Source organism: Mytilus trossulus, chromosome 13 (genome assembly GCF_036588685.1).
Source record: "Mytilus trossulus isolate FHL-02 chromosome 13, PNRI_Mtr1.1.1.hap1, whole genome shotgun sequence".
In the NCBI taxonomy this organism is placed as follows: domain Eukaryota; kingdom Metazoa; phylum Mollusca; class Bivalvia; order Mytilida; family Mytilidae; genus Mytilus; species Mytilus trossulus.
The window spans coordinates 38,017,565-38,028,316 of NC_086385.1; positions in this window are offsets into that span (position 1 = coordinate 38,017,565).

Genomic DNA, 10,752 nt, shown 5'->3' on the forward strand with positions numbered 1-10,752 from the left:
AGAAGCAAGTATGTCGCTGTGACAAATGCACGTATTGTTGGTCATCACCATTCTACTATAAGTTGTTTCGAGAATAAAAATCAGGCAAAAAACGATGTTAAAGACCTTCCGAGATCAAGAAGACTCCTATAACATCTGCTAGGGAAAATCATAAAAAAAGCATGATGAAGGTTGGTGAGAAGGAAACCCATTGCAAACAATACAATCCTAAACAGAGAGTGTATGACCATACAGGAGCCTTTTAACAAGAGCTGTTCGGTATCTACTCATCGCTACTGGTTATCGTGCGATAAGACTATTTCGGGGACCTTTTGTCAAGAACAGACACACAGTTTCCCGTATCCAATATAGTGCAGAGCTCGCCAAAGTTGGAAATTAGCATCGTGGAGTTCCAATGGAATTCGGTTTATCTTCCTTGGCCCGATTGTAGCTTAAATTTGAACTATATCGAGGATATATGGGACACTGTTGGAAGTAAAGTGCACGAAAGGACACCCCAGTCCAAACACGTCATGAAATAAACAATACCTTTCGTCAGGAATGGTTGCTGCTACCTTAGCAACAAATTAGTCAACTTAAGGCAGAAATCAGAAGACGTTAAGATGCGGTTATCCGTTTAAATGAAGGCTGCGCATAAAGTACTAATTTCTGGCGTATAACGATCAACCATGATGTGAATAATCATCTAAAGATAAATTTTGAAATGTCTTGACATTGTAAAGTGCAACTAAAAAAACCCTTCATTAGATAAAACATTTTTTTCATACATTTTTTTCTCCCGTTTTAATGCGAATGATATCATTAACTACGTTTCAATATTATTTTACAAATATTTTATCAAATTCCATCCAAACCAAGAGGCTGATTTTTTTAAAAATCAAGGTGTTTTTTTCCATGTGTAAATATATATTTTTTTTATAACACAATTGAATAATCTTTATTGCACTATATGCTTTAATAATTTACCTACCTTTGATCGTAAGACTAAGTTTTCTTGTGTACAAATAAGTTCGTATCCAAAGAGAATATATAATATTATATATATATATTAATTTTATGCCAAAAACCTTGTATTGTACAAGACTATAAAACATCGGTGTTGAAGTGAATATTGACATCACGAGTCATTAAATATATCTTTTCGATTATAAAAAAAAACTCGAAAAGCATGTAATAAATTTTGTCTACAAGACATATTTATTCCTGTGAATTGTGAGTTTATTTCGATGGTTTAATGGAAGACGAAATGAATGCTTGTTAATGATGCTCTTACACTCATAAACCCAATATATTTGATAGACTATTGTGGTGTACTTAAATTTGTTTTACTAGTGAAATACTATTAGTTTATCATTATAAGTAGATACTATAATTGCCGTCACGTAAAATTGGTACCATGTTTTCGGTTGAAATATTTTTCAACAACCGCATTCATTCGAGATGATGTAAATATCATTCCAAAAAATCAACTACTGTCATACTTTTTTTTATTGTGTTTGTACTGTAAAATCCTGACCTTCTCATTATCCAAGATTCTTTTCATTGTATAACCGCAATCTTGGTTTCTATGATGATCCCTTATTTACATTACATTCGTTACTCTCCGGTAATATCCTTGCCATTGATGTGATACAATTTCCCGCGTTTTCTAAATTTAAAGAACGATGATGAAAAGCTCCGTGAGACCTGAGAAAATAGACAGCACATGGAACTCCACGACAACATTTCCGATAATAACAATGTCGAATTCCACCATACAAAATAATCCTGGATTATGTAAAGGTCATGGTTATACAGTGCAAACACTATAAAAGGCAGGACAGTAGTTGATTTTTGGAATGGTATTTGATTCCGCTAAATGAACAACTTCATCTCGAATGAATGCGGTTGTAATAAAAAAAAACATGGTACCAATTTTACGTGACGGCGAGTATAATTGTAGAAGATATTTTAAATATAAGTGAATTTTTGTGCTAACTTGAATATATCAATTGATTAAACCACAAAATGAAGCATCCATTTCAATGCAATTTTTCATTAATCAACAAAATGTCAAGGAATAATCTAAACAAAGTTATCGGTAGCGTTTAGGTTCTGCTTTTTTGTACTTGCATAGATACATTTAAAATCGATGTAGGTGTATTTATCTGTATTCAATGTTAAAAGTGATTCAGCCAATCTTTGTTTAAACTCCCCGAACTAGACTCAACTAGTATGACTAATTATTTTCATTTAATAATTCGGTTAACTTGCTGGACTTTTTGTTGTTGTGTGTTTTGTTTTAGGAATTTTGAAATTTATCAATTGAAATATTTTTTTAAATAATCGAAAGAGTCCAACGATAATTCAAATTTGCTTTGAATAATATTCATTTTATATATGACAACACTAGAATAAATGAAATAAAGCCCTGTTTTCATTTAAGTTATTTTTCTCTATCTTATAACAGAGTCAAATGATTTAGACTTAGTCTATTGGTTTAAGGAAATTTCTCACGTGTTGTGCACTTACACAAATTATTGCAGAATTATTTTCCCAAAATGTTACTGGATTATTGTAAATAATATAAGAGAGTTTACATTTGTTTGCCAAATTTGTTGTTTTTAAAATAAAACGGTTCTGTCCAGCTTCTTATACCACCCCTTTTGTTTGGTGTGGCGCATTTTGCTCAGAATGTTATTTTATTTTATGTACTGTTATTTGTGTTTTTGACTTTTTCTTATCTTGCACTGCCTTGTAAGATTGTATTCGAATTATGATGTTTGTTTTTTGTTATAAAAATTCAAAGTTTTTTTAAAGAATGAGTTTATATTAATGACTATATCAATGGTAATTCATATCAACATAGAAATGCTGATTACCTAACTGTTGATAATTTGTGGGTAATGTTTATATTTAGTAATTTAGTATCGAGTGTATTCACTGTTAACTATATGTCAGTCTTGATCTTAACAAAGGACATCAGTTGATATTCATTTTATATAAAAGATACAAAAATATATAGTATAGTTCAAATAAATTTGTAAATAAATCTCTATCTGAACCTATATATATATATATATATATATATACAACTCGTCTAAACATCAACCCAACAATGTTAGATCTGTAAATTTGCTTTCGCAAATTTTTGGTTCTTCCCTCGCCGGGATTCGAACCCATGCTACTGTGATATCGTGACACCAAATCGCCTGCACTGCAGCCGTCCCGCTAGACCACACGACCACCTGGGCTCTCAAAAAAAGAGCTTTCGGTGGCCATATGTTACCTTTCCACGTCAGTTTTAATCTAGCGGCGTACTACAGTACATGATATATAAGGCATGAAGATGTTATTGTTACAGATCAGCTAAATTATCTATAGTAAAGGATCCTACAAATTAATGTAAGATACAGTCACAGAAAATAATTATATTCATAAGTACGTCTGAGTCAGTGACAACCCTACAACAGATGTATCCATTGGATCGCCATCCATGATGGCGATACATGGCTGTGTACATAATGTATATACAACTCGTCTAAACATCAACCCAACAATGTTAGATCTGTAAATTTGCTTTCGCAAATTTACAGATCTAACATTGTTGGGTTGATGTTTAGACGAGTTGTATATACATTATGTACACAGCCATGTATCGCCATCATGGATGGCGATCCAATGGATACATCTGTTGTAGGGTTGTCACTGACTCAGACGTACTTATATATATATATATATATATATGTACTGTAGTACGCCGCTAGATTAAAACTGACGTGGAAAGGTAACATATGGCCACCGAAAGCTCTTTTTTTGAGAGCCCAGGTGGTCGTGTGGTCTAGCGGGACGGCTGCAGTGCAGGCGATTTGGTGCCACGATATCACAGTAGCATGGGTTCGAATCCCGGCGAGGGAAGAACCAAAAATTTGCGAAAGCAAATTTACAGATCTAACATTGTTGGGTTGATGTTTAGACGAGTTGTATATACATTATGTACACAGCCATGTATCACCATCATTGATGGCGATCCGATGGATACATCTGTTGTAGGGTTGTCACTGACTCAGACGTACTTATGAATATAATTATTTTCTGTGACTGTATCTTACATTAATTTGTAGGATCCTTTACTATAGATAATTTAGCTGATCTGTAACAATAACATCTTCATGCCTTATATATCATGTACTGTAGTACGCCGCTAGATTAAAACTGACGTGGAAAGGTAACATATGGCCACCGAAAGCTCTTTTTTTGAGAGCCCAGGTGGTCGTGTGGTCTAGCGGGACGGCTGCAGTGCAGGCGATTTGGTGCCACGATATCACAGTAGCATGGGTTCGAATCCCGGCGAGGGAAGAACCAAAAATTTGCGAAAGCAAATTTACAGATCTAACATTGTTGGGTTGATGTTTAGACGAGTTGTATATACATTATGTACACAGCCATGTATCACCATCATTGATGGCGATCCGATGGATACATCTGTTGTAGGGTTGTCACTGACTCAGACGTACTTATGAATATAATTATTTTCTGTGACTGTATCTTACATTAATTTGTAGGATCCTTTACTATAGATAATTTAGCTGATCTGTACAATAACATCTTCATGCCTTATATATCATGTACTGTAGTACGCCGCTAGATTAAAACTGACGTGGAAAGGTAACATATGGCCACCGAAAGCTCTTTTTTTGAGAGCCCAGGTGGTCGTGTGGTCTAGCGGGACGGCTGCAGTGCAGGCGATTTGGTGCCACGATATCACAGTAGCATGGGTTCGAACCCCGGCGAGGGAAGAACCAAAAATTTGCGAAAGCAAATTTACAGATCTAACATTGTTGGGTTGATGTTTAGACGAGTTGTATATATATATATATATATATATATATATAGTCCGATACAATTTGTAATATTTAGGCACGTACAATAAAATTCCGAAAAGTATTTCATGAGACGGATGGAATTTTTCAAGTAATAATTTTATCATAGGGTATTAAAAGGTGCTCAATTTATCAAAAGTCTAGTAGCAATATGTACTTTACTGGACTTTTAAAATATATATAAAATCTCAAATTATCTTCTTAATATCGAGCCTTGTTAAATGGCTTTTTATTTTTTCAAGTGAAGATTTATCAGTATCTCATAATGTACATGCATTTAAACTGGTGTTTTGTGTCACTTAACCTGTCAATCTTAGCATTTTTTTTCTTTACTACATGTATGTATGAGGGGTGGGGGGGAGGGGATTGGGTCTGATAATACTTTTGCTTATTTCGACTGCAATAAATGGGCTTCAATGTTATTACTTTGTTTGATCATATATATCAACAAGCACTGTATTGCATAGATAGTTCATATTTAATACAATGGTTTTGTATTTTCCGAACTTTATAGTATTTAGCAATTATGTAAAGTTACTGTATGCATTATATAAACAGGCAAATTTGAACTATCATTGCATATTTTACACAATGGTGTTTCTAAATTAAATATTACTGACTATCTTATTTATATGGACTGTGCTTGTTTATAGAGATATGTATATATAAACATTATTTGTTTTAAAGCATTTGATGTATATATAATTCGTGATCTAATGTATAAATATAAAACTTTTTCTTAATTAAAGAAAAAATATATATATTTTGTGTATTATTTCATTTAATCTCATTAATGGAGGTAATTCTGTACATTTTAAGTATTTTGACATTATCTATATCATTTGAATGTCTAACACATGCATCATTCATACCTCAATTTTGACATAAACTTATATATGAGAGAAAAAAATGATATAATCAAAGAAAAAAAAATCACTTTAAAACATAAAACAATTTTTTTACACCTTATTCGACTATCTAGTTGTCCCCATGTATCTGTTTTAAGTTGTGGGTATCACGATATCAATACAGTTGATTTGATATCGACTCCTTATTGACATTTAAAACATTTCAAAGTACATATCTGAAATAGTTCGAAATTTATAGAAACATTTGATCAATTATAAAACTCTTACATTACGTTTCGAAATATTAGATATTATAATTTTTTTTTTGTTCTTGTCATAGTGTTGTCGTCAGTTTTGCATTGACTCACTAGTTTGTGTGATTCTTTGACATCTTCTTTATCGTTTTTAAAAATTCTACCGTTTAAGGAATTTAATTTATATCCCTCATTCATATTGAATTGACGTTTGCCTATTTCGATAAAAGAGGGGCAGAAGATACCAGAGGGACATTCAAATTCATAAATAGAAAATAAACTGACAACGCCATGGCTAAAAAGATAAAAGACAAACAGACAAACACAACATTGAAATATAAAGCATAAGCAACATGAACCCCATCGAAAATCTGGGTGTATTTCAAGGGTAAGCAGATCCCGCTCCATATGTGGCACCCTTCATGTTGCTCATGTCAGAACAAACCCGATAACAAGTGTAATTCGGTAGGTCATATTCGGGAACAGGGAACGGGGTTGTAGATAATAAGGACATAAGGAACATATCCTCTATCCCAATAAACGTTCTTCAACTTTTTTTTTATCATGTTTTGGTTATCAAATATATTGATTTCGATAATATGCAAATCTGATGCAGTAAAATTGGCAACACACAACAAATCATGCACATACACAAACAAAATGAATATTTTCAACAGTATGCACTGTACCAATGAAAAGTAGCATTGAACATATACATATGTCTTAAACTGGACAGATCCGAGATGTAGTAAGCAAAACCTTGTTGGCAATTATGCTCATGAAACAAAAGTATTTTTTTTTCTTTCAAACAGCTTAGAATTATGAATATTTGATAAATGTACATGTAATACATACTTATACTATGGTATATTACATTTGTACATTTAATATTACCACAACTTGGTCAATACCTCTGTTGGCCAAGTTTAGTCCATATTGGTATCAATAGATCAGTAGATAATACTTCGAATTTGGGATAAAAAAAAATAGAGATATACGAAGGCCTCGTGCAACACTGAAGAGACGCATCTTGTGGTATAAATTTGTATTGTAAATATAATTGCACCATTGTATGTACCGTGATATATATATCATAAGATAATTTATCCACATCTCTACATTTCGCCCTGAGGCTTCTACCACAAATGCAACCACAGTTAATAGGTATGCATATATGTATAGGGCTTAAAAAGACCTTTATATTTTGGAGCCAAACATAAATTGAAAAAAGGCATTGAAATTTAGGTAACATGCTAAATGAAATGGAAAATATGTTTTGCTTCTCATTTCAAGAACAAGTAAAATAAAGTGAAACAAAACATTCAGAAACGTTCATTGCGATATACATATCACATTTTCACAGCACCTCTAATGCCTCATTTTGATAGCTGCTAAAGCAGTTGGAAATAATTAGGAATAGGTACTGCAAAATATTTGGCAGAACGAGCAATATTTCGTGTGAATTTAGATATTTAGGAGAACGTGCCATTAAAAAAAACACTTGAAACGGAACATAAAACAGACACTCATTTTTTTGTCTTTTGAAAATGATTTGTGAGTTAAAAGCAAACTTGTGATGAAGCACGGGTCGATCAGTACTCAGTGTATTTCGTAATGTTGTGTGTGTTTTGATAGTTTTTCGTTCTTTAACACGGCATTGTCTGTGTTTGTGTTGCGTGAGAGTTTGAATATCTCTTTGGTATCTTTGGCATCCCTTTTTGGAGTAAACAATCCATTCATTAATGATTGATGAATGAGTTACTAGTAGTACAAAGTGATTTACAAACAAAGCCATCACAGTTTCGAACTTTGTTTGCGGGATCAACAACGAATTTGACATGAAATTTTGATCTGAGCTGATCCACATTTGGATCAACAAGTGTTCGTAAGACATGAGATGTGGTATGATTGCCATTGAGACATACGTAAATAGTCCTAATTACATATTTGCAGTTAGGAACTATAGCGTTAATCATATTCATACACAAACTTTAATTAAGAGCTGTACAGCAATAATCAGTTATAAAGAGTATCTCAGTTTTAGTAAGTCCGTTTTATCCATTGCCAGACATAATCTTTTCCGAATACCTTGTATTCTAAATTTGTTAATAATATATTCGAAATGAATTTTTGTTAACTATGTTAAGGTCAATAGATATACCGTTACCATTCGAATTGTGTATAAGTTAGACTAAATTTTTAACAAAATCTAGAAACCCACGACACATATTAGTAGATTTAAAATAAAACACGTTACTTATAGGGATTAAGCTGATTTGAAAACATTGATCTCCTCACATGTTATTTAGTGGGGTGTATTTTAGAGCTAACAACATAAATAATGACCGATGTAGGATGTAAAAACCAAAACAAAAGAAAAAGTAACGAATAAACAACACGAACTTCTACTGGTAAAAAAAGAAAACAACATGTTTTATAAATTTCATACATCTGATGCTCTTTTCTATATTAACCTTCATTAAGAACTACTTTTTAAGGGTGCGTCATGATTTTACTTGTTTACGGAAACCGGAATTGACGTTTGACGGTTAACGCAAAACATGGATAAGTCGGCACTTTTAAAATTACTGGAATAAGCCACCGTACTAACATATAAATGCATGGTGGACAAGAGTAAATCCGTATGCATCTTTTACGTTGATAATCATTGAATACGTTCAGCGAAAGCTGTATACCTTTAAAAAGCAAATAAGTACCAACGAGAATAAATGATCCCACAGTAACAGTGAAAACATGGACATGGTATGTAAACTCCCCTATACATGCGATCAAAATAATATAATGAGACTCATTGACATTAGATGGAAAGAACGTTTTAATATAGAAATTAGTGAAAAAAGTGGAACAATATGTATTCACTAGCTTTTAAATGTATTATAGAAGGCAAACTACAAGCTTTCCAATACAAAGTGTTACACAGAATAGTCTCACATAATTATAAACTTTCGTTAACTAATGAATGTGGAAGTTTTAAAGAAATAGAAACTATAGAGCATACATTTTTTGAATGAACAGAAATAAAACAATTCTGGAGAGAACTTTCTAATTGGTGGTATTAAGTTTTTGGAGTAAAAAAAAATTTGAATAAAGACAGCGTAATTTTTGGTATATAGAATTCTGATAACTTAGATTTAAATTATTGTATTCTACAGGCAAAGTATTACATTCATTATGTAAAGAACACACAGTTTGACAAACTGTTAATATCAAAAAGATCAATAATAAAAAAAGACATGATCATGATAGTAAACCCTCATCAGATATCACTACTGTACAATTAGTTACATCATCGAAATAATTTAAAGAATAACACATCTTTTGTAGTCTTTTGTAGACGAAACGCGCGTCTGGCGTAAATAGAAAACTTTAATCCTGATATCTATGATAAGTTTATTTAAAAACATATGAAAATCTTGCACAAAATAAAAACATGAAATATTCGACTGATCATTTCCCCAATTTATGCATTGTATATACGAAACATTTACATGCGCATAATAGTCCTGCAACAAAAAGTGAATTTTATGAGAAAAATAATATAATTAAATTCAATAAACGCACACTGACATCCTGAACTAATATAACATATGTGTTAGATAACCCATTCATGTATATACACATTATTCAAAACTATACTTTTTGTTCCTGTTGCTAATAAATTGGTACCGTTACTGATCCTTTAAACAGATAGATATTTTTTAGATGACTATGCGGTATAGGCTTCGCTCGTTGTTGAAGGCCGTATGGTGAACTATAGTTTTTTCAATTCTTTGCATTTTGGTCACCTGTGAAGAGCTGTCTCATTGGTAATCATACAAATGTACTATATTCTTCTTTTATATATATATATAAACCAGATTTAGATGTCGCTTTTATTTATTATCTGATTTAATAAAACTTAATCGGGTAACTTAATTTAATAGATGAACCTTGGTAGATCAAAATTAATGATAAATACGAAAAAAATGTTCTTTTACGTTTTTCCACTAATTCAATATAATGCATAAAGGTTTAAGATTTATGAAAAAAGGATACGATCTTTATGGCAATGACATATTTATAAAGGACAATTATAACCACAAGACATTCGAAGGTCCATATTCAGTCCTCGATACTAATCAACACAATGTCACAATATTCAAATTATATGAGAATAAGTAAAGGACCACCAAGACAGTTGTATTTTCAGTCGTCCTTTTTTAAATTTAATGTGTCTAAGTTTTATGCAAAATTTTACGAAAAAGATTTGTTATCAAATATGTTTTATTTTGAACACTAAACGGTAAATTCATCATTTTTGAATATTTCAAAGTATAAAGTGACTACTGCAACATCATGTTAATGTTCTGGCACTGAGTGCGCATTTGATTTGCAGATTGATGTTAAATAGCCATCCATCACCATCCTTTCATTTACCATGGATACCGATATTCTATGATTGACGAGTAGGTTCACAATCTCAACTAAAATAGTTATCAAACGTACCAGGATTATAATTTAATACGCCAGACGCGTGTTTAGTCTACGTAAGGCTCATCAGTGACGCTCATATCAAAATAGTTGTAAAGCCAAACAAGTACAAAGTTAAAGAGAATTAAGTATCCAAATTATCAAAAAAAAAGAGCTAAATACGGCTAAGATAATCTATTCCTCTAAGTTTGAGATATTCTATAAACATTCGTCTTTTCTGGAAGATAATATGTTGACCATTACGTGGCTTTTGTCGTTTTGGTGTTTGTGTTCAAACACTCTTTAAGTTATCAGGAT